Below are 22,508 nucleotides of genomic sequence, written 5' to 3'. Positions count from 1 at the left end.
CCTGGAAGAAACGTGAAAGGTCACATGTCACTTTTAATATGACTAGTGTGGCTCTCATGAAAACGCTGTTGCAATATGTGTTGAATACGAATGCATTCATTTATTAACTGTCTTTCACATTTCCGTTGTGCCTGAGCCTTTTTAACAGGGATAATTTGACAGCAGCCCCCAGCCTGGCTCTGACAGCTCTGAGGAGCTGGGGCTCAGCACCTGCGTCCACCCAACCTCAGATTCTGAACCCTCCTCACAAATGAACTGTCAGATCATTACCGCCCGTGACGCAATATGATCTCTCTCAGAATTAGCATTGGCTGGTCCACACAGGCTTTTCTCTCCTCGAAACCAGCCCAGTTAGCCCCTTCAGAAGGCACCAGTTTGCATCTGGACTGCATTTCCACGAGGGGACACAAGCAGAGAGCAGCTTGTCAGGAGGGAGGGGTCCTTTTGGTTTGGCGTCCCACTTCAGATGCTCTGTCCCATTCGTTCATTACGATTACATTTCATCAGCTTGATGATGTCCACGTGCCAATTGAGTGTGAGGATTTTTGCACACAAAGGAGCCTCTGGGTAAAGGACTTCAGTGGCTAATCTGTTGATTTTCATACCTCAAAAAGACTGCAGAGCTCAGGCCATATTCCCATTACGAGAGATAAAGGAGAGTCTGAGGAGAGGAGTGACCAAAGAGATTTCTACTTTTTAATCCACATTATATCCTAGTCTTGCCTTTCATTGTGGTTGGCAACGCGACATTCTTGGTCAATTGCTCAAATTTACCGTAAATATCATAGTAGCCACTAGCCAGTAAGCGCAAACTATTTAACAATCCAAGCAACTTTTCTTCTAAAACATATTACAGAATTGAATAATGCAACCAAACAATTTTAAACTCTTGAGTAATGCAACAATTCACAAGCACGTGCAGACAAAGGGTTTATTTTCTCGCCCGGGAAACATTCAGTTAGCTGAAAATACACAGCTGACTCCTGATAGCTAACTAACAATTGTCTATTGTGTTATTGACTGTACGTTTGTTTATGTGTAACTCTGTGTTGTTGTTTGTGTTGCACTGCTTTACTTTATCTTGGCCAGGTCGCAGTTGTAAATGAGATCTTGTTCTCAACTAGCTTACCTGGTTAAATAAAGGTGAAAAAATTAAAAACATTAAAATAAAACAACATGCTTCATTATCAAGTAACATTAGTATATCAATAATGAACGTTTACCCCATACGAATCTAAAAGTACAGTAATGTAATCATACAGTGTCATTCAATAAATAAAGGTTTAATAAAAATAAATAAAATAAATATTCTAATATAGGCTACACAGCTAGATAACGTTAGCTAGCAAGCTAGCTAGCTAAACAAAACAATTTCTGCATCCTCACATTGTCACGCCCTGACCGTAGATTGCTGTGCGTCCTGTGCCTGCGACCTGCACATGCAGGGCCAAAGTCACCATACAGCCAGGACGGGTTGTGCAGGCTCTTTGCTCGAGACCTCCAGTGTGCCTCCACGGCCCAGTGTATCCGGAGCCTCGGCCAAGGACAAGGCCTCCTGCATGTCTCCCCAGCCTGGTGAGTCATGTGCCTGTGCTAAACTCTAACCCTCTTGCATGTCTCCCCAGCCTGGTGAGTCCTGTGCCTTCTCCCAGAGCAAAGCCTCCTGTGATAATCCATGGCACGAAGCCTCCAGTGATGATCCATGGCAAGAAGCCTCCAGTGATGATCCATGGCACGAAGCCTCTAGTGATAATCCATGGCAAGATGCCTCCAGTGATGATCCATGGCAAGAAGCCTCCAGTGATGATCCATGGCACGAAGCCTCCAGTGATGATCCATGGCACGAAGCCTCCTGTGATGATCCATGGCACGAAGCCTCCTGTGATGATCCATGGCACGAGGCCTCCGGTGGTGGTCCATGGCACAAGGCCTCCGGTGATGATCCATGGCACGAAGCCTCCGGTGAGGATCCATGGCACGAAACCTCCAGTGAGGAGTTATGGCACGAGGCCTCCAACAAAGGAAGTCAGTCCGGAGCCTCCAGCAATGCCCTCTAGTCCGGACCCTCCAACGACGTCCTCTAGTCCGGAGCCTCCAGCGTCGCCCTCTAGTCTGGAGCCTCCAGCGACGCCCTCTAGTCCGGAGCCTCCAGCGACGCCCTCTAGTCCGGAGCCTCCAGCGACGCCCTCTAGTCCGGAGCCTCCAGCGACGCCCTCTAGGCCGGAGCCTCCAGCGACGCCCTCTAGGCCGGACGAAGCGACGGGCTTCAGTCAGGAGCAGCCAGAGTCTCCCTCCTGTCCGGAGCAGCCAGAGTCTCCCTCCTGTCCGGAGCAGCCAGAGTCTCCTTCCTGTCCGGAGCAGCCAGAGTCTTCCTCCTGTCCGGGAGCAGCCAGAGTCTCCCTCCTGTCCGGAGCAGCCAGAGTCTCCCTCTTGTCCGGAGCAGCCAGAGTCCCCCTCCTGTCCGGAGCAGCCAGAGTCCCCCTCCTGTCCGGAGCAGCCAGAGTCTCCCTCCTGTCCGGAGCAGCCAGAGTCTCCCTCCTGTCCGGAGCAACCAGAGTCTCCCTCCTGTCCAGAGCAGCCAGAGTTTCCCTCCTGTCCGGGGCCCGCTGCGAGGGTCCCTGGTCCGGGGTCGGCGGTAAGGGTCCCCGCTCCAGAGGCGCCACCTAAGTGGGCCAAGACTAAGGTGGAGCAGGGTCCACGTCCCGCACCAGAGCCGCCACCGCGGTGAAATGCCCACCCAGACCTTCCCCTATTGGTTCAGGTTTTGCACCTTTGGGGGGGGGGGGGGGGGTACTGTCACGCCCTGACCGTAGATTGCTTTGTATGTTTCCTGTTTAGTGTTTTGTTTCACCTTTCAGGACTGTTCGTTTGTCGTTTTTGTTGTTTGTCAAGTGTTTTCGTATTTTATTATAAAATATGACCACTTATGACCACTTACCACGCTGCACCTTGGTCCTCCTCTCCTTCTCCAGACGACAATCGTTACACACATAAACATGTTGGCTGTAGCTGAATGCTGACGTTTAGCTAAACCATAGCTAGATAGGAGCTCTTAGGCTATCACTAGCTACCGTATTAAAGTTACAAAACCAGGCTGAGAATTGCGACTGAAAACATTGATAATTCCCTGGGGAGTTGCTTCTTGCCTGGACCTCGGTGGGTCATTGCAGTCAAGCAAAAAAATTAAACACTTAAGATTTAAACCTACAGCGTCAATTTCAGAATGTAAGGCTGTTACTACAATTTCAGGTAAAAACTCAATAAAATAAGGAGAGGTAGAGGAGAGGAGAGGGAGTTGAGGGGAGTGTTAGAGGAGAGGGAGAGGTAGAGGAAAGTAAGGGGGAGAGAAGAGGTAGAGAGAGGAGCCCAGATAGACACGCTGCTGTAGGCTGATTAAACTAGCCCCTTTATGAGCACATACACTGTAGAGGCATGCAAAGTGGGCAAATCAAATCCATCAGATAGCCTAGCGGTTAACAAGAGAGGGAGGATCTGCAGGCAGGCTCTGCGACAGACTGGCTGTGTCTTTGGGTTAAAGGCTCAGAGGAACTACAGGACAAATACTGGAGCTCAGCTCACCTCAGACACCTCAAGCATAGTGTCTGTCCCTGCCTTACAGAGGACACTAACCTCAGGGTACTTTGTTTGACTATTCTATGATGGAGACAAGCATACGGAAAGATACAAGTATCTGTTTTTCAAAGGAATAGAGAAAAATGCTCTGCCAAGATGGTATTTGCTACAATGGTATTTACCAATCTGAATCTGATGTGTGTCCCACATACAATATTTGAAAATGTGAATACCTTATTATCTTATTGTTGCAAAGGTTAACTTCACCAACGTTATCAGTCATTTCTCTCCCATTCAAGAATGTGGAAGAAGTAACTGTTGGTCTTTGTCTTCACTCAGGGCGGTTAGTAGCTGTTCACCTCTCCTGGCAGACTGTTAACTGACAGTCTTCTAGCATTTGGCAAGATGTTATCCAGCAGCCCACCTCATCTCCAGCCCGACACACCTGCCAACGGAACTTCTTCTTACATCCACTATATCGCTGTGAGTGTGCAGCACTCAAAGCAAATGTTTCTTGCCCCTACAATGGAAGATTTATTTGTGCTCACTTATAGCTCCTTTTTATTAGATAGAGACAGGCTAGGAGATACTTTCATGGCTAATGAGACAATGGATTTTATTTATTTATTCCGTTACCTGTCTACATTTGCTGGGCAGACACACTGTCGGAATTCTAAGAAGTAAATATATTTGATCAATGTCTTATCCTGGTTTACTAATGAACTAATGAAATTTGGCAGAACTTATTGAGGAGAATTTATGAGTCCTTATTTATGGAGGGTTGCCTCTGAATTTCAAGTTACTGGTATTCATAGCCGAGGGAAGATGTTTTGACTTGGGGGTGCTGGTGGGTGGGGGAAAAACAATCCCTTTTATAATAAAGCATTGCATGCATCTATAAATCACATTTGTGTAGTGGCATACAGTTGAGCAGACATGTTTTTGAGATTTCCAAACATTGCCTTTTTATAATTCTACGTCATTTACATGATAGAAGACATCAGCAGAATACTTCTTTATACCACACAAATGGCCAAGTGTCACGGTTTTCTTCCTGGGATGAAGGAGAGGACCAAAACGCAGCGCGGCTAGTGTTCAACATAATTTAATAAAGAATATGTGAACACTACAAACAACAAAACAATAAATGTGAAAACCGACAACAGTCCTATCTGGTGCAGAACACAAAGACAGAAGACAGGAAACAATCACCCACAAAATCCCAACACAAAACAAGCCTCCTATATATGATTCTCAATCAGGGACAACGATTGACAGCTGCCTCTGATTGAGAACCATATTAGGCTGGACACAGAAACAGACAAACTAGACACACAACATAGAATTCCCACCCAGCTCACGTCCTGACCAACACTAAACAAGCAAAAACACATAAGAACTCTGGTCAGGACGTTACAGTACCCCCCTCCTGAGGTGCGGACTCCGAACGCACCCCTAAAACTCAAGAGGAGGGTCTGGGTGGGCATCTGTCCGCGGTGGCGGCTCCGGCGCAGGACGAGGACACCACTCTACCACTGTCTTTGTCCCCCTCCTTAGCGTCCTTTGAGTGGTGACCCTCGCCCCCGACCTTGGTCTAGGAACCTTCACCAAGGCAGCTCCGGACTGAGTGGCAGCTCCGGACTGAGTGGCAGCTCATGACTGGAGGGCAGCTCATGACTGAGTGGCAGCTCATGACTGGAGGGCAGCTCATGACTGCAGGGCAGCTCATGACTGGAGGGCAGCTCATGACTGGAGGGCAGCTCATGACTGGAGGACAGCTCATGACTGGAAGGCAGCTCATGACTGGAGGGCAGCTCTTGACTGGAGGGCAGCTCATGACTGGAAGGCAGCTCATGACTGGAAGGCAGCTCATGACTGGAGGGCAGCTCATGACTGGAGGACAGCTCATGACTGGAGGACAGCTCATGACTGGAAGGCAGCTCATGACTGGAGGGCAGCTCATGACTGGAGGGCAGCTCATGACTGGAAGGCAGCTCATGACTGGAAGGCAGCTCATGACTGGAGGGCAGCTCATGACTGGAGGGCAGCTCATGACTGGCTGGCGGCTCTGGCAGCTCCTGACTGGCTGGCGGCTCTGGCAGCTCCTGACTGGCTGGCGGCTCTGGCAGCTCCTGACTGGCTGGCGGCTCTGGCAGCTCCTGACTGACGGACGGCTCTAGCGGCTCCTGACTGACGGACGGCTCTAACGGCTCGGGACAGACGGGCGGCTCTAATGGCTCGGGACAGACGGATGGCTCAGACGGCGCTGGGCAGACGGATGGCTCAGACGGCACTGGGCAGACGGATCGCTCAAACGGAACTGGGCAGACGGATGGCTCAGACGGCACTGGGCAGACGGATGGCTCAGACGGCACTGGGCAGACGGATGGCTCAGACGGCGCTGGGCAGACGAGCAGTGCAGGCGGCGTTGAGCAGACGAGCAGTGCAGGCGGCGTTGGGCAGACGGCCGACTCTGACCTGCTGAGGCGCACAGTAGGCCTGGTGCGTGGTACCGGAACTGGAGGTACTGGGCTGGAGACACGCACCATAGGAAGAGTGCGTGGAGCAGGAACAGGGCACACTGGACTCTCCAAGCGCACTATAGGCCTGGTGCGTGGTACCGGCACTGGTGGTACCGGGCTGAGGGCACGCACCTCAGGGCGAGTGCGGGGAGAAGGAACAGTGCGTACAGGGCTCTGGAGACGCACAGGAGGCTTGGTGCGTGGTGCCGGAACTGGAGGCACTGGGCTGGAGACACGCACCATAGGGAGAGTGCGTGGAGGAGGAACAGGGCTCTGGAGACGCACTGGAAGCCTGGTGCGTGGTGTCGGCACTGATGGTACTGGGCTGGGGCGGGAAGGTGGCGCCGGATATACCGGACCGTGCAGGCGTACTTGCTCCCTTGAGCACCGAGCCTGCCCAACCTTACCTGGTTGCATGCTCCCCGTAGCCCGACCAGTGCGGGGAGGTGGAATAACCCGCACTGGGCTGTGTTGGCGAACCGGGGACACCATGCGTAAGGCTGGTGCCATGTATGCCGGCCCGAGGAGACGTACTGGAGGCCAGATACGTTGAGCCGGCTTCATGACACCTGGCTCAATGCCCAATCTAGCCAGGCCAGTGCAGGGAGGTAAAATAACCCGCATCGGGCTAAGCACACGTACAGGAGACACCGTGCACTCTTCCGCATAACACGGTGTCTGCCCGTACTCCCGCTCTCCACGGTAAGCATGGGAAGTGGGCGCAGGTTTCCTACCTGACTTCGCCACACTACCCTTTAGCCCCCTTAGCTCAGTTCAGTTTGGGAGCGGATACACAGGATGTTTGGTTAGAGCACAGTTAGACATGAACATCCACACAACAACATTTTGTCACGGTTTTCTTCCTGGGATGAAGGAGAGGACCAAAACGCAGCGCGGCTAGTGTTCAACATAATTTAATAAAGAATATGTGAACACTACAAACAACAAAACAATAAATGTGAAAACCGACAACAGTCCTATCTGGTGCAGAACACAAAGACAGAAGACAGGAAACAATCACCCACAAAATCCCAACACAAAACAAGCCTCCTATACATGATTCTCAATCAGGGACAACGATTGACAGCTGCCTCTGATTGAAAACCATATTAGGCTGGACACAGAAACAGACAAACTAGACACACAACATAGAATTCCCACCCAGCTCACGTCCTGACCAACACTAAACAAGCAAAACACATAAAAACTATGGTCAGGACGTTACACCATGCAGGCCACAGTGCAACTCACTATTCAAGTAGGACGCCATTTTTTAAAAACCTTTTCCGTATTTATAATCATTTATTTAATCATTATTATTATTTTATATCATTATTATAGCTTATTATTGTAGCTTATCTACTAATTTAAACCAGTTCTTTAAATATGCAAAACATGTTTTCTTTCATTCTGTTGAGACATTTTCGTTGGATAAATATTTCTTAAATGTTAATAGGATACAGTGGGATAGGCCTATGCATGCAATGCCCTGATACATTTAGTGCGCAAATCTCTGACAGCTGAACTATGAGATGGACAGCTATTGTTTTAGGAAAGTAAAAACCAATAAAACAATAGAGTATAACGTTTTACATATGCTACACATCGAAACACAAGGATTAGTGTTACAGTGTCTTACGAAAGTATTCACCCCCCTTGGCATTTTTCCTATTTTGTTGCCTTACAACCTGGAAGTAAAATAGATTTTTGGGGGGTTTCTATCATTTGATTTACACAACATGCCTACCACTTTGAAGATGCAAAATATTTTTCATTGTGAAACAGACAAGAAGTAAGACAAAAAAAATGGAAAACTTGAGCGTGCATAACTATTCACCCCCCCAAAGTCAATACTTTGTAGAGGCACCTTTTGTAGCAATTCTTTAAGCAATGGCAAAACTGCTCCAGCTCCTTCAAGCTGGATGGGTTCTGCTGGTGTACAGCAATCTTTAAGTCATACCACAGATTCTCAATTAGATTGAGGTCTGGGCTTTGACTAGGCCATTCCAGGACATTAAAATGTCTCCCCTTAAACCACTTGAGTGTTGCTTTAGCAGTATGCTTAGGGTCATTGTCCTGCTGGAAGGTGAAACTCTGTCCCAGTCTCAAATCTCTGGAAGACTGAAACAGGTTTCCCCTCAAGAATTTCCCTGTATTTAGCGCCATCCATCATTCCTTAAATTCTGACCAGTTCCCCATTCCCTGCCGATGAAAAACACCCCCACAGCATGATGCTGCCACTACCATGCTTCACTGTGGGGATGGTGTTCTCGGGGTGATGAGAGGTGTTGGGTTTGTGCCAGACATAGCGTTTTCCAAAAAGCTAAATTTTAGTCTCATCTGACCAGAGTTCCTTTTTCCATATGTTTGGGGAGTCTCCCACATGACTTTAGGTGAACACCAAACGTGTTTGCTTTTTTTTCTTTAAGCAATGGCTTTTTTCTGGCCACTCTTCCATAAAGCCCAGCTCTGGAGAGTGTACGCCTTAATGTGGTCCTATGGACAGATACTTCAATCTCCGCTGTGGAGCTTTGCAGCTCCTTCAGGGTTATCTTTGGTCTCTTTGTTGCCTCTCTGATTAATGCTCTCCTTGCCTGGTCTGTCAGTTTTGGTGGGCGGCCCTCTCTTGGCAGGTTTGTTGTGGTGCCATATTCTTTCCATTCTTTAATAATGGATTTAATGGTGCTCAGCGGGATGTTCAAAGTTTCGTATATTTTTTTATAACACAACCCTGCTCTGTACTTCTCCACAACTTTGTCCCTGACCTGTTTGGAGAGCACCTTGGTCTTCATGGTGCCACTTGCTTGGTGATGCCCCTTGCTTAGTGATGCTGCAGACTTTGGGGCCTTTCATAACAGGTGTATATATACTGAGATCATGTGACAGATCATGTGACACTTAGATTGCACACAAGTGGTCTTTATTTAACTAATTATGTGACTTCTGAAGGTAATTAGTTGCACCAGATCTTATTCAGGGGCTTCATAGCAAAGGGGGTTAATACATACAGTATGCGCGCACCACTTTTCAGTTTTACATTTATTTTTTTAATTATTTTTTTCACTTCACCAATTTGGACTATTTTGTGTATGTCCATTAAATGAAATCCCCCAAAAACAATTTAAATTACAGGTTATAATGCAACAAAATAGGAAAAACGTCAAGGGGGGTGAATACTTTTGCAAGGCACTGTATAGGCTGTTTATAAAGGCATGTAAATGTGGCTCATTTGGCTAATATCCCTTGTCTATTAGCTTCGGATGGGGCCACAGTGTCTCCTGACCGCTCCTGTCTCAGCCTCCAGTATTTATGCTGCAGTAGTTTATGTGTCGGGGGGCTAGGGTCAGTTGGTTATACCTGGAGTACTTCTCCTGTCTTATCCAGTGTCCTGTGTGAATTTAAGTATGCTCTCTCTAATTCTCTCGTTCTCTCTTTCTTTCTCTCTCTCTGAGAACCTGAGCCCTAGGACCATACGTCACGGCAAACCGGGCATGATGACTCCTTGCTGTCCCCAGTCCACCTGGCCTTGCTGCTGTTCCAGTTTCAACTGCTCTGCCTGCGGTTATGGAACCCCTACCTGTCCCAGACCTGCTGCTTTCAACTCTTAATGATCGGCTATGAAAAGCCAACTGACTTTTATTCCTGATTATTATTTGACCATGCTTGTCATTTATGAACATTTTGAAAATCTTGGCTCTCTCTAATTTTCTCCTTCTCTCTTTCTTTCTCTCTCTCGGAGGACCTGAGCCCTAGGACCATACGTCAGGACTACCGGGCATGATGACTCCTTGCTGTCCCCAGTCCACCTGGCCTTGCTGCTATTCCAGTTTTAACTGTTCTGCCTGCGGTTATGGAACCGCCACCTGTCCCAGACCTGCTGTTTTCAACTCTTAATGATCGGCTATGAAAAGCCAACTGAAAATTATTCATGATTATTATTTGACCATGCTTGTCACTTATGAACATTTTGAACATCTTGGCATAGTTCTGTTATAATCTCCACCCGGCACAGCCAGAAGAGGACTGGCCACCCCTCATAGCCTGGTTCCTCTCTAGGTTTCTTCCTAGGTTTTGGCCTTTCTAGGGAGTTTTTCCTAGCCACCGTGCTTCTACACCTGCATTGCTTGCTGTTTGGGGTTTTAGGCTGGGTTTCTGTACAGCACTTCGAGATATTAGCTGATGTACGAAGGGCTATATAAAATAAACTTGATTGATTGATTGATTGGTTTATTGATACTGAACAAAAATATAAAAGCAACATGTTGGTCTCATGTTTCATTCAGTTGATATAAAAGATCCCAGAAATGTTCCATACTCACAAGAAGCGTATTTCTCTAAAATGTTTTGCACAAATTTGTTTACGTCACTGTTAGTGAGCATTTCTAATTTGCTAAGATAATCCATCCACCTGACAGGTGTGACATATCAAGAAGCTGATTAAACAACATGATCATTACACAGGTGCACCTTGTGCTGGGGACAATGAAAGGCCATTCTAAAATGTGCGGTTTTGTCACACAACATAATGCCACTGAAGTCTCAAGTTTTGAGGGAGCATGCAATTGGCATGCTGACTGCAGGAATGTCCACCAGAGCTGTACCCAGAGAATTTAATGTGAATTTCTCTACCATAAGCTGCATCCAACAACGTTTTTGTCACGCCCTGGCCTTAGTTATCTTTGTTTTCTGTATTATTTTAGTTAGGTCAGGGTGTGACATGGGGGATGTTTGTGGATTTGTCTCGTCTTGGGTGGTTGTATTGTATAGGGGGTTTTGTAGAGTGTATGGGGTTGTGTTCAGTGTAGGTGTTTAGGAAAGTCTATGGTTGCCTAGTTTGGTTCTCAATCAGAGACAGCTGTTTATTGTTGTCTCTGATTGGGAGCCATATTTAACCTCTACTTCCACACAATCCCGGATCCGGGAGCACCCCCATCAGTAAAAAAGCTGACTAGCATAGCCTAGCATAGCGTCACAAGTAAATACTAGCATCTAAATATCATTAAATCACAAGTCCAAGACACCAGATGAAAGATACACATCTTGTGAATCCAGCCAACATTTCTGATTTTTAAAATGTTTTACAGGGAAGACACAATATGTAAATTTATTAGCTAACCACGTTAGCAAAAGACACAACTTTTTTTACTCCACCATTTTTTTCCTGCATAGGTAGCTATCACAAATTCGACCAAATAAAGATATAAATAGCCACTAACCAAGAAACAACTTCATCAGATGACAGTCTGATAACATATTTATTGTATAGCATATGTTTTGTTAGAAAAATGTGCATATTTCAGGTATAAATCATAGTTTACCATTGCAGCCACCATCACAACTCTCACCAAAGCGACTAGAATAACTACAGAGAGCAACGTGAATTACCTAAATACTCATCATAAAACATTTCTGAAAAATACACAGTGTACAGCAAGTGAAAGACAAAGATCTTGTGAATCCAGCCAATATTTCAGATTTTCTAAGTGTTTTACAGCGAAAACACAATATAGCATTATATTAGCTTACTACAATAGGCAACCACACAGCAGCATTGATTCATGCACGTTAGCGATAGCGAATAAACCAGCAAAAGATATTACATTTTTGACTAACCTTCTCAAAACTTCATCAGATGACAGTCCTATAACATCATATTACACAATACATATAGAGTTTGTTCGAAAATGTGCATATTTAGCGGCACAAATCGTGGTTATACAATGAGAAAAGTAGCCAGGCTGCCAACAATATGTCGGGAGAAATCTTGGGAGAGGCACCTAATCTAATCGATAACTAATCATAAACTTGACTAAAAAATACAGGTTGGACAGCAAATGAAAGATACATTAGTTCTTAATGCAATCGCTGTGTTAGATTTTTAAAATTAACGTTACTACAACATACAGCGTGCGTTAAAGCGAGACCGCACCTAGATTATTGGCAGAATATCTGTTCTACATTTTTCAACAGAACAACGAATTAACATCATAAATACTTCTTACTATTTGATGAGCTTCCATCAGAATCTTGGGCAAGGTGTCCTTAGTCCAAAAGAATCGTTGCTTGGTTGTAGATTGTCCTCTTCAACGTTCGATTTAGCAGTAAACATTAGCCATGTGGCAAAGACGTGTCCAACTCACTAAAACGCAGGACGATTAAATATCCGAAAATCGCAATATACCGATATAAACTGATATAACTCGGTTTAATATAACAACATTATGATGTCTTTAACACCTATAACGAATAAAAACAGAGCCGGATATATCTAAGGCCTATAACCGGAGCGTTCTAGAGCCACAGCCAGAGGTCCTTCCTGCGTCAGAGCGAAGTGAACAAAGACCGGACCCTTCGTTCCCAGGCCATTTATAACCTCTCAGTTCTGCCTAGCAACCCCATTTCAACTCTCACTATTCGCTGACACCCAGGGGAAGACGTATGCAGTGCATCTCAACCAATAGAAGACAGGCAGATTTATAAACAGATCTCAGAACAGCTTACAGAATTCAGCATTCTCACATCCTCATAGGAAAATTGCTCTAAGTCCAGTTCTGTTTTACTCACAGATATAATTCAAACGGTTTTAGAAACTAGAGAGTGTTTTCTATCCAATAGTAATAATAATATGCATATTGTACGAGGAAGAATTGAGTACGAGGCAGTTTAATTTGGGAACGAAATTATTACAAAGTGCAAACAGCACCCCCTATTGAGAAGAAGTTTAAGGCAGCCATAGGCATTAGGCTGTTGTGGGTAATTGTCTATGTCTAACGTTAGTAGCTTGTGTGTGCACTTTCGTTTGTAGCTTCACGGTCGTTTGTTGTTTTTGTTAGTTTGTCAAAGTGTTTCGTTTCGTGTTTCATCTTCACTAATAAAAAGATCGTGACAGTTTTAGAGAATTTGGCAGTACGTCCAGCCATTCCTCACAACGTAGGGCACATGTATGCCGTTGTGTGGGCGAGCGGTTTGCTTATGTCAAAGGTGTGAACAGAGTGCCCCATGGTGGCGGTGGGGTTATGGTATAGGCAGGCATAAGCTACGGACAACGAACACAATTACATTTTATCGATGGCAATTTGAATGCACAGAGATAATGTGACGAGATCCTGAGGCCTATTGTCGTGCCATTCATCCGCCGCCATCATCTCATGTTTCAGCATGATAATGCATGGCCCCATGTCGCAAGGATCTGTACACAATTCCTGGAAGTTGAAAATGTTCCATTTCTTCTATGGCCTGCAGACTCACTAGACAAGTCACCCATTGAGCATGTTTGGGATGCTCTGGTCAAGGTGTTCCAGTTCCTGCCAATATCCATCAACTTCGCACAGCCATTGAAGAGTAGTGGGACAACATTCCACAGGCCCCAATCAACAGCCTGATCAACTCTAAGTGAAGGAGATGTGTCGCAATGCGTGAGGCTAATGGTGGTCACATCAGATACTGACCGGTTTTCTGATTCACACCACTACCTTTTTTTAAGGTACGGTATCTGTGACCAACAGATGCATATCTGTATTCCCAGTCAGGTGAAATCCATGGATTAGTGCCTCATGAATTTTTTTCAATTGACTAATTTCCTTATATGAACTGTAACTCAGCAAAATCTTTTGAAATTATTACATGTTGCATTTATATTTTTGTTCAGTGAGTATACAAAACATTAATGACATCGGTTCTATTCCTGACACAGACTGACCAGGTGAATCCAGGTGAATCCAGGTGAAAGCTATGACCCCTTTTTGATGTCACTTGTTAAATCCATTTCAATCACTGTAGATGAAAGGGAGGAGACAGGTTAAAGAAGGAATTTTATGCCTTGAGACAATTGAGACGTGGATTGTGTTTGTGTGCCATTGAATGGGTGAATGGGCAAGACAAAATATTTAAGTGCTTTAAATCAGAGTATGGTAGTAGGTGCCAGGCACACCGGTTTGTGTCAAGAATTGCAATGCTGCTGGGTTTTTCACGCTCAACAGTTTCCTGTGTGTATCAAGAATGGTCCACCACCCAAAGGACATCCAGCCAACTTGACACAACTGTGGGAAGCATTGGTATACTATGGTATAAATACTGTATACACTATGGTATAAATACTGTATACACTATGGTATAAATACTGTATACACTATGGTATAAATACTGTGTACACTATGGTATAAATACTGTATACACTATGGTATAAACACTGTATACACTATGGTATAAATACTGTATACACTATGGTATAAATACTGTATACACTATGGTATAAATACTGTATACACTATGGTATAAGTACTGTATACACAATGGTATAAATACTGTGTACACTATGGTATAAATACGGTATACACTATGGTATAAATATACACTATGGTATAAATACTGTAAACACTATGGTATAAATACTGTGTACACTATGGTATAAATATACACTATGGTTATAATACACACTATGGTTAAAATATACACTATGGTATAAATACTGTATACACTATGGTATAAATACACTATGGTATAAATACTGTATACACTACGGTATAAATACTGTATACACTATGGTAAAAATACTGTATACACTATGGTATAAATACTGTATACACTATGGTATAAATACTGTATACACTATGGTATAAATACTGTATACACTATGGTAAAAATACTGTATACACTATGGTATAAATACTGTATACACTATGGTAACATATACACTATGGTATAAATACTGTAAACACTATGGTATAAATACTGTATACACTATGGTATAAATACTGTATACACTATGGTATAAATACTGTATACACTATGGTATAAATACTGTATACACTATGGTAAAAATACTGTATACACTATGGTATAAATACTGTATACACTATGGTATAAATATACTATGGTAAAAATACACACTACGGTATAAATATACGCTATGGTATAAATACTGTGTATACTATGGTATAAATACTGTATACACTATGGTATAAATACACTATGGTATAAATATACACTATGGTATAGATACACTATGGTATAAATGTAAACTATGGTATAAATATACACTATGTTATAAATATACACTATTGTAGAAATATACACTATGGTATAAATACTTTATACACTATGGTAAAAATATCCACTATGGTATAAATATACACTATGGTATAAATATACACTATGGTAAAAATATACAGACAGATTATCCCAGACGAATTGTGGCTGTTCTAAGGGCAAAAAGGGGGGTGAGACTCAATATTAGGAAGGTTTTCCTAGGCTACAAAATAAACTTTCCAGTGACACTGACTCACCCAACGATGAAGAGGAAGCGTAGGCTACTCTCCGGTGATGGCCCATGTGCTCGTGTCAATATCTCAAGATAAGCTTCTTAGACTTGCTCAAAATGCTGTTTAGAGAGGAATTGTTAGCTTCTACAGACAGATTAGTTTTCTCTTTTCAGCAGTAGGCATTTACTTTCCAAACGGTTGCCCCATGTTTTTCTCGGGGTTGTATTTTGAACTGCAACCAATCAGTGCCACTTGAAACGTTGTTTTTGGATAATAATGTCATCCTCCAGGTTAGATGTCATAATGTTTAATTTGGGTCTCCCCTTTTTCATAGGTCTATATTATATTACTATATATTTTTGTCGTATTTAAAATAGATTCTGCTAATGTCTCCAGTCATATAAAGTGTAGTAGAATTGCAGGGGGAAAAAGAACAAGAAAACACATCTGATGTAGCCTATAGCATACTCTAGGCCAGTACACGCTCAGCCATGCATTGAACAGTATTTTGCCTACAGTGATTGAGTCTTTGAATGAAGAGATTGAGGTAAAACTGTCCAGTTTGAGTGTTTGTTGCAGCTCGTTCCAGTCGCTAGCTGCAGCGAACTGAAAAGACGAGCGACCCAGGGATGTGTGTGCTTTGGGGACCTTTAACAGAATGTGACTGGCAGAACGGGTGTTGTATGTGGAGGATGAGGGCTGCAGTAAATCTCTGATAGGCCTCACTCCCCCCTAAGAGGGTTTTATAAATAAGCATCAACCAGTGGGTCTTGCGACGGGTATACAGAGATGACCAGTTTACGGAGGAGTATAGAGTGCAGTGATGTGTCCTATAAGGAGCATTGGTGGAAAATCTAATCCCCGAATGGTAAAGTACATCTAGCCGCTCGAGAGCACCCTTACCTGCCGATCTATAAATTATGTCTCCGTAATCTAGCATGGGTTGGATGGTCATCTGAATCAGGGTTAGTTCGGACGCTGGGGTGAAAGAGGAGCGATTACGACAGAGGAAACCAAGTCTAGATTTAACTTTAGCCTGCAGCTTTGATATGTGCCGAGAGAAGGACAGTGTACCATCTAGCCATACTCTCAAGTACTTGTATGAGGTGACTACCTCAAGCTCTAAACTCTCAGAGGTAGTAATCCCACCTGTGGGGAGAGGGACATTCTTCTTACCAAACCACATGACCTTTGTTTTGGAGGTGTTCAGAACAAGGTTAAGGGCAGAGAAAACTTGTTGGACACTGAGAAAACTTTGTTGTAGAGCATTTAACACAAAATCCAGAGAGGGGCCAGCTGAGTATAAGACTGTATCATCTGCATATAAATGGATGAGAGAGCTTCGTCTCTCAGTCTCTAATGGAAGGATGCAATTGGACACGGCTGAAGAGGTAGATCTTGATTTGCTCTCCTTTCTACCTCAATGCCTACAAACGGAAGGCCTTTTCTCTAATGCAGCCATGACCATGATAGATAAACCTGCATAAGTCTACAAAGCCCGCTTCAATGCAAGTGAGATTAGTATATGAAACCCTGGCCTTGGTGACAGGACACCTATAGCCACACTGGTCTCAGGGAAAGCAGACACTTCAACCTACTAGTGTGGTCCATAATTAGCCATAATGGCGTCTGAATACAGAACAGGTTAATGAAACATTGAAGGAAGATGAAGGAACTAGGGGCTTATGGGAAGAGAAAACGGGCAGTGCCAAGAGCCCGATGATAGTCATTTGCAGAGTGAGTTATTTCCCTTAAAAACCTCTCTAGGGTACGTTAGATGGTAACGTCCCATCTCTTCAACAGCCAGTGAAACTGCAGGGCGCCAAATTCAAAACAACAGAAATCCCTTAATTAAAATTCCTCAAACATACATGTATTTTACACCATTTTAAAGATACACTTGTTGTAAATCCAGCCACAGTGCCCGATTTCAAAAAGGCTTTACGACGAAAGCAAACCAAACGATTATGTTAGGTGAGTGCCTATTCACAGAATAACACAGCCATTTTTCCAGCCAAAGAGAGGATTCACAAAAAGCAGAAATATAGATAAAATTAATCCCTAACCTTTGATGATCTTCATCAGATGACACTCATAGGACTTCATGTTACACAAAACATGTATGTTTTGTTCGGTAAAGTTCATATTTATATCCAAAAATCTGAGTTTACATTGGCGCCTTACGTTCAGAAGTTCCAAAACATCCTTTGATTTTGCAGAGAGCCACATCAATTTACAGGAATATTCATAATAAACATAAACAAAGATACAACTGATATGCATGGAATTTTAGATGCTCTTCTCCTTAATGCAACCGCTGTGTCAGATTTCAAAAAAGCTTTACAGAAAAAGCAAACCATGCAATAATCTGAGTTGGCGCTCAGAGCCCAATCAAGACACAAATATATCCGCCATATTATGCAGTCAACAAAAGTCATAAATACCATTATAAATCTTCACTTACTTTTGCTGATCTTCGTCGGAATGCACTCCAAGGACTCCCACTTCCACAAGAAATGTTTGTTTTGTTCGGTAATGTTCATCATTTATGTCCAAATAGTTACTTTTGTTAGCGTGTTTGGTAAACAAATCCAAAGTCACGAAGCGCGTGACTAAAAGCAGACGAAATGTCAAAAAGTTCCATAACAGTCAGTAGAAACATGTCAAACGATGTATTGAATCAATCTTTAGGATGTTTTTAACATAATTCTTCAATAATGTTCCAACCGGAGAATTCCTTTGTCTTCAGAAAAGCAAATGGAACGGGAGCAAACTCTCATGTGAACGCGCTTGGTCAGAGCATGGTCAGCTCATGGCTGCTGGCAGATCTCTGACTCATTCCACTCTCATTTGCCCCCACCTAACAGTAGAAGCATCAGACAAGGTTCTAAAGACTGTTGACATCTAGTGGAAGCCTTAGGAAGTGCTACATTACCAATATCCCACTGTATCTTCAATAGGAGCTGAGTTGAAAATCGACCAACCTCAGATTTCCCACTTCCTGGTTGGATTTTTTCTCTGGTTTTTGCCTGCCATATGAGTTCTGTTATACTCACAGACATCATTCAAACAGTTTTAGAAACTTCAGATTGTTTTCTATCCAAATCTACTAATAATATGCATATTCTATCTTTTATGGCTTTTATGGCTTTTCATCCGGACGTGAAAATACTGCCCCCTACCCCAAAGAAGTTTTATTAAGGGCTTGTAAGTAAGGATTTCACTGTAAGGTCTACACCTGTTATATTTGGCGCATGTGTAACGGATGTGAAATGGCTAGCTAGTTAGCGGTGGTGCGCGCTAATAGCCTTTCAATCGGTGACGTCACTTGCTCTGAAATCTTGAAGTAGTGGCTCCCCTTGCTCTGCAAGAGCCGCGGCCTTTGTGGAGCGATGGGTAACGATGCTTCGTGGGTGACTGTTGTTGCTGTGTGCAGAAGGTCCCTGGTTCACGCCCGGGACGGATTAAAATTATACTGTTACATATTTGATTTGACTGAACCCTTTCATTCATTTCCTTCCTGTTATCTGGACCACCCCCCACCTCTCTCCCCCCTCCATTTGGCTGGACCACTCACTCCCCCCCCTCTCTCTCTCCTCCTCCAGATTGAACCCATCTCTCCCCCTTCTCTCCCCCCTCCCTCTGGCTGGACCCCTCTCTCCTCCCTCCCTCTGACTAAACCCCTCTCTCCTCCCTCCCTCTGACTAAACCCCTCTCTCCTCCCTCCCTCTGACTAAACCCCTCTTTCCCTCTCTCCTCCCTCGCTCTGGCTGGACCCCTCTCTCCTCCCTCCCTCTGACTAAACCCCTCTCTCCTCCCTCCCTCTGACTAAACCCCTCTCTCCTCCCTCCCTCTGACTGGACCCCTCTCTCCTCCCTCCCTCTGGCTGGACCCCTCTCTCCTCCCTCCCTCTGACTAAACTCCTCTCTCCCCCCTCCCTCTGACTGGACCCCTCTCTCCTCCCTCCCTCTGACTGGACCTTTCTCTCCTCCCTCCCTCTGACTAAACCCCTCTCTCCCCCCTTTCTCCCTTTCCTCCAGATTGGACCCCTCTCTCCCCCTCCCTCCTAGCCTGGACCCCTCTCTCCCCCTCCCTCCTAGCCTGGACCCTCTCTCCCCCTCCCAGTCTGGACCCCTCTCTCACCCTCCATCCTAGCCTGGACCCCTCTCTCCCCCTCCCTCCTAGCCTGGACCCCTCTCTCCCCCTTCCTCCTAGTCTGGACCCCTCTCTCCCCCTCCATCCTAGCCTAGACCCCTCTCTCCATCCTAGCCTGGACCCCTCTCTCCCCCTCCATCCTAGCCTGGACCCCTCTCTACCCCTCCCTCCTAGCCTGGAACCCCTCTCTACCCCTCCCTCCTAGCCTGGACCCCTCTCTCCCCCTCCCTCCTAGCCTGGACCCCTCTCTCCCCCTCCATCCTAGCCTGGACCCCTCTCTTCCCCTCCATCCTAGCCTGGACCCCTCTCTCCCTCCTAGCCTGGACCCCTCCCTCCTAGTCTGGACCCCTCTCTCCCTCCTAGCCTGGACCCCTCTTTCCTAATCTGGACCCCTTTCTCCCTCCTAGCCTGGACCCCTCTCTCCTAGTCTGGACCCCTCTCTCCCTCCTAGCCTGGACCCCTCTCTCCTTGTCTGGACCCTCCCTCCCTCCTAGCCTGGACCCCTCTCTCCTAGTCTGGACCCCTCTTTCCCTCCTAGCCTGGACCCCTCTATCCCTCCTAGCCTGGACCCCTCTCTCCCCTCCCTCCTAGCCTGGACCCCTCCCTCCCTCCTAGCCTGGACCCCTCTCTCCTAGCCTGGACCCCTCTCTCCCTCCTAGCCTGGACCCCTCTCTCCTAGCCTGGACCCCTCTTTCCTAATCTGGACCCCTTTCTCCCTCCTAGCCTGGACCCCTCTCTCCTAGTCTGGACCCCTCTCTCCCTCCTAGCCTGGAACCCTCTCTCCCTCCTAGCCTGGACCCCTCTCTCCCTCCTAGCCTGGACCCCTCTCTCCCTCCTAGCCTGGACCCCTCTCACCTAGCCTGGACCCCTCTCTCCCTCCTAGCCTGGACCCCTCTCTCCCTCCTAGCCTGGACCCCTCTCTCCCTCCTAGCCTGGACCCCTCCCTCCCTCCTAGCCTGGACCCCTCTCTCCCTCCTAGCCTGGACCCATCTCTCCCTCCTAGCCTGGACCCTTCTCTCCCTCCTAGCCTGGACCCCTCTCTGATGTGCGGGGCCTGGCTGTCAGATCCTCTCCTGTGAGTACGGCTGCTGTGATTTCCTCTGGGCCACCAGGTGTGCTGCAGCTAACTAGCCAAGCCTGAGACAGGGTGACCTCAAGCCTCAACATGATGGGTTTGAATCAACAATGTGTTCGCCTAAACAGGGAGGGAGAGACCAAACAACTTAGAGGGCCGCCAGTAAGTAAAACAACACCATCTCAAAGTTGTTTATATACCTAAAGAAGTATTACATGTAAGCATTAAAATGTTCTCCCAATATTTTTTTTGTAACTGGTAACAGTTATCTTGAAATTCTAAACTCCGTAGTTTTTTGTGTGTGTGTGTGTGTGTGTGTATTGATCACATGGTTTTGTCTCAGTGGTGCTTCACAGTAGGTGTATTGTAAATCAAACAGATGTTGCTTGAACTGTCATTATAGCGATGGTTAACACTCGTGGTATCATCAGTGCACGGCAGGTACTTCATTACCGGATGCTTTGCTTTCTTTCAAGAGGCCCTGATGTATTTCTGTCTTTCAGAACAGTTTCTAGTGTAGGCAAAATCCATATTAGCCTGTCTGATTACATGCAGCTCAGCTTTAATGAATTCCTCCTGTGCCACGCTTTCAGATGGAACTCATTAAGACTAATCACACTGTATAAGGAGTTTTAAGGAGGATTTTATACCCAATCTTTCTCTTTATAATTGATTTTAGCCTGCAAATAGGAACATTTCACTGGGTCAGACAGGGTTGCTCTAATAAACCAATGTCACTCTTCCAGTCAGTAAGACTACAGTATGTGATGCATCCATTTAACTAAAGAGAAATAACTATCGAGCAACATTCAGAAATAAACGCTATATCACTTCCCTTCGTTTTAACAAATTAGTCTCTATAGTGTACTACAGGTGTAGTTTTAAAGTGCTAATCAGGTTTGATGATGGCGTTACAGAAGAGATGAGTCTTGCCGCAATCCCTCTGTTCTCTCCTGGGTCCTCCTCCGCTCCCCTACAATTCTCTGGAGCTGGCCTCGCATTATGTCTGAAATGAGCTGGCCTCGCATCATGTCTGAAATGAGTTGGCCTCCCATCATGTCTGAAATGAGCTGGCCTCGCATCATGTCTGAAATGAGCTGGCCTCGCATCATGTCTGAAATGAGCTGGCCTCGCATCATGTCTGAAATGAGCTGGCCTCGCATAATGTCTGAAATGAGCTGGCCTCGCATCATGTCTGAAATGAGCTGGCCTCCCATCATGTCTGAAATGAGTTGGCCTCGCATCATGTCTGAAATGAGCTGGCCTCGCATCATGTCTGAAATGAGCTGGCCTCCCATCATGTCTGAAATGAGTTGGCCTCGCATCATGTCTGAAATGAGTTGGCCTCGCATCATGTCTGAAATGAGCTGGCCTCGCATCATGTCTGAAATGAGCTGGCCTCCCATCATGTCTGAAATGAGTTGGCCTCCCATCATGTCTGAAATGAGCTGGCCTCGCATCATGTCTGAAATGAGCTGGCCTCGCATCATGTCTGAAATGAGCTGGCCTCGCATCATGTCTGAAATGAGCTGGCCTCGCATCATGTCTGAAATGAGCTGGCCTCGCATCATGTCTGAAATGAGCTGGCCTCCCATCATGTCTGAAATGAGTTGGCCTCGCATCATGTCTGAAATGAGCTGGCCTCCCATCATGTCTGAAATGAGTTGGCCTCCCATCATGTCTGAAATTAGTTGGCCTCGCATCATGTCTGAAATGAGCTGGCCTCGCATCATGTCTGAAATGAGCTGGCCTCGCATCATGTCTGAAATGAGCTGGACTCGCATCATGTCTGAAATGAGTTGGCCTCGCATCATGTCTGAAATGAGCTGGCCTCGCATCATGTCTGAAATGAGCTGGCCTCGCATTATGCCTGAAATGAGCTGGCCTCGCATCATGTCTGAAATGAGCTGGCCTCGCATCATG

The sequence above is a fragment of the Salvelinus namaycush genome, chromosome 19 (assembly GCF_016432855.1).
Source record: "Salvelinus namaycush isolate Seneca chromosome 19, SaNama_1.0, whole genome shotgun sequence".
NCBI classification, from domain to species: domain Eukaryota; kingdom Metazoa; phylum Chordata; class Actinopteri; order Salmoniformes; family Salmonidae; genus Salvelinus; species Salvelinus namaycush.
The sequence above is the reverse complement of the archived record's forward strand: the minus strand, read 5'-3'. Positions refer to the sequence as shown.